The sequence below is a fragment of the Stigmatopora nigra genome, chromosome 5 (genome assembly GCF_051989575.1).
Source record: "Stigmatopora nigra isolate UIUO_SnigA chromosome 5, RoL_Snig_1.1, whole genome shotgun sequence".
Lineage (NCBI taxonomy): Eukaryota > Metazoa > Chordata > Actinopteri > Syngnathiformes > Syngnathidae > Stigmatopora > Stigmatopora nigra.
In genome coordinates, this window is record NC_135512.1 from 16,213,911 (window position 1) to 16,217,500 (window position 3,590).

Here is a 3,590-nt window from a genome sequence, read left to right on the forward strand (position 1 = left end):
CATATACACATATACACATATACACATATACACATATACACATATACACATATACACATATACATATATACATATGCACATATGCACATATGCACATATGCACATATGCACATATGCACATATGCACATATGCACATATGCACATATATACATATGCACATATGCACATATGCACATATGTACATATGTACATGCACATATATACATATGTACATATGCACATATGCACGCCTACACACAAACACACCTACGCATACATATAGATAGATAATAATATTAATCGGACATAGGCATTGTCATCATACCCATCTGCGTATGACGAATTTGGTGGATATAGATATAGGTAATGTATAAATGTAGTGGTAGTAGTGGTAGTGGTGGTAGTAGTTCTTTTTTAAATCCACCCTAAATCACGGTGAGCACTGAATTAGAATGCTCGCCATCATTCCGGGTGGATTGACCAAAAATTACCTGTCCCAGCATGCACCACGCACTACTTATATGGGGGAAATGGAGTCTGGGGCTGCTTATCGTAGTTGCGGCTCAATATCAATCCATATATAAGGCACAGTTAGCTTTTGAAAAAATTGAAGGATTTTAGGTGCTTCCTACAGTGCAGAAAACACGGAACATAGAAAATGAGCCATGTATTTAAATTACTATAGATTTTTTAAAAATGTATTTAATTTAATACTGATAATGTTCTAATATGTGACCTAGTTACGTCTACTCAGTATTAAACAGAAAATTAGCCTTACATCATTATTGATTAACCCATTTAATATATATTGTTAAATTGACAGCAGCAAAAGGTTTACTATAGTAAATCCATATTATCCTATCAAAAGCCTCAACTTTGTCTTTACCAACACCTTTGTGACTTAAGGCTTTCATTAATTTTCTGTATGTATTGCAGGGTGCAGGGCAATTATTACGTGACTCCAATGTACATCCAGCTCAGCTTCGTTCTGAGGTGTGCACACCAGGTGGGACAACCATTTATGGACTTCACGAGCTGCAACTGTGAGAGCAAGGGAGTTAGGCCGAAATTCTGCAGTACCAGAGAGCAGGAAATAGAAAATGTCAGTTTCCTTTTAAACACGTCTTAATGGCAACATACCTTTTCTGTTTTATAATGAGTAATGATCAAATATTTTGGGGTCCATGTATTAAAGGTTTATTCAACTATTGTTTTTCTGGTCTGATTGTGGTGCATTTTCTCAACTTCAAACTTAGCGATTAGCTTTGTCAGTATAGGTGAATGAGTGAATGTTGCCAATAGGTCAGCAGTCCTAGGTGTGTCTGTTTCTTTATCCATAAAGTTTTGATGTTCTTCTGCTCTGCTTAACCCTAAACAGGTTGGTCTCAGGGGGTTCGGTGGTGCCTCTGCCAGGGAGGTCAAGAGACATCGACATGTCTATACACGATAACATGCCCCGCTAGACCATCACTGGCTGCAGATGATCATGAGACATTGGCCAATCAGTGCTGAAAAGACTTCATATAACTCAAATTAGGAGAAAAAATATGTATATTTTACTCTAAAAGTAGTGTTAAGTGTGTACACTTGAAACTGCTGGGGTTCGGTAGAACCAACAAAGTTAAGAACCACTACCATGTAAGAATGAAAGTTTAGCAATGACACAAAATAAGACCTCCGGTTAGCTTGCAAAATACAGCACTTGTCAAGGAGGATCGGAGATTCCATACTTTACATTTTCTTGAGCATGTACATTTTTTGTGATTATCGTGTACTGTCCTCATGCAGAAAAAAAATAAACACATGACCATTTCAATTGACTTATTTGTTTCGTGATAAAAAAACGTAAACATTTGTAACTACAGATCTCTGAATCCAAATGACTGCCAGTGGCGAAACACTAACTCGCAAGAAGGTACCAATTACAAAGTCAACTGTGCTCCCAGAAGTGTATGCCTACTGGAGAAACCATAGTTCCAGTCTCCCTTTTGTTCTGTTTCATCTGACCACCAGAGGTGGCGGTGTAAGCACTGAATGACCAATACCAGCGAGGTCAATGGCAATGGCAAAATATATCCACTTAAGTCAACAAAATTCCAATCAATGTACACTACTGTTTTAATATCACCGTCTTCTCTAAACTAGTCACAAATATACAAAAAAACATACAATTCCATCATTTTGATTCAAGCATTGTTGGTAATTTTTAATTACAGTGGGACCTCGCCACTTCGCGGTTCCACCAACGCGGCTTCAGAGCTTCGCGGTTTTTTTTAATGGAAAAAAATAATAACGAAAAATATTAAATTAAAATTAGAAATTACATTATTTTACAAAATTTTAAAACAAAATATTCAATTAGAATTAGTAATTGCATCCTTTTACAAAATTTTAAAACACAGAATGCACGTATGCGCTTAGCATCACGGGCATGAACGCAAGCTGATTGGCCAGCTGAATACTCACTGAATACTCGACTCCCCATTGGCCCATTCACTACAGTAGCCCAAGCTTCTCCCAATGCCCATTCTCAGCCCACGCTTATCTCGTGCTATACAATACGCTTCTCGCCAAGTTAAGTAAAAGTTTTGTGAAGCTGTTGGGTTTATTCTGTATTACTATGATACATATATGTGAAGTAATTCATTTCTTTTGTTAAATCATTAAATCATTCTTCCCAATTGTTCGGCTCGAGGTCATAACCAGCCACCTGGTCCACTCTCACATGGACTTCTTATTCAAGGCCAGGGTCACTGGCCAATAACAAAGATGTTGTTTCTGCCACTTCCATAACACTCGTGACGCACTTCGGGCTTCTTTATGTAATTGTCATATGATTGTTAGGTCAAATGAAGGCGTGATTGTTTTTATCCAAATGCCTTAAAGCCGTACGCGAAATACTGGTCGAGAGGATACTTTTGAAGACATCCTCCCTTAAGGTTCTTATCTGTGATCCAATCTATTTATATTAAATGTCAATCATTGAATAAGATGTCTGCCTGCAGTTATTGATAATTAGAAAGAAGGGTAATTATTAATGAACCTATTATTTGGTCCTTTGGAGCCATGGAGGTCAATATACCGGAACGGGAACCCAGGCGCTACTGTTCGACATCTGGTAAGTGACCGTGCGCACGGCGTCTTCAAAACCCCTTGATGGGCCGGATTTTTCGACGGGGGCCCCTGGATTCTCGACGGGTGAAGACTTACCTGCTGGAGGGAGACATCTGGTGCGATCTCGGGTAAGTCCACTAATGTCTGCATGTTGTGACAGTTTCCAAATACGTTAAAGGGTCATTGAATGTGAAGGTCCATTCTGGATAATGTGACTCGCGTCCTGGGTGACGGCAATAAAATCCCTGTGTTTATACTAGTCAATGGCAGGTACATTTTTGGGGCACTTTGCTGGAATGTGTCCTGTGTCTCAAGAGTAGGCATGAATATATTGTAAACGTCGTATGGTGTTTGTGTGGTTTCTGCAGTAAAATTAAGATAAGCCTAGGAAGTACAATCGAAGGGGTAAAAAACAAAAAAGTTAACTGTGTGAGGCACACGAACTCACTACAAAAAAGTAAAATATGGGAAAGTGTTGTAAGGCGGGTTTGGATGA

At 38.7% G+C, this 3,590-nt stretch overlaps 1 long non-coding RNA gene across 1 annotated transcript; it reads left to right on the plus strand.

The window, feature by feature from the left end:
- The first annotated feature begins 1,013 nt into the window (after positions 1 to 1,013).
- LOC144196305 (uncharacterized) lies at positions 1,014 to 1,796 on the plus strand. Its single transcript, XR_013326235.1, has 2 exons — positions 1,014 to 1,082; positions 1,359 to 1,796. It is a non-coding gene; the product is annotated as an uncharacterized LOC144196305 (long non-coding RNA).
- The last annotated feature ends 1,794 nt before the right edge of the window (positions 1,797 to 3,590 follow it).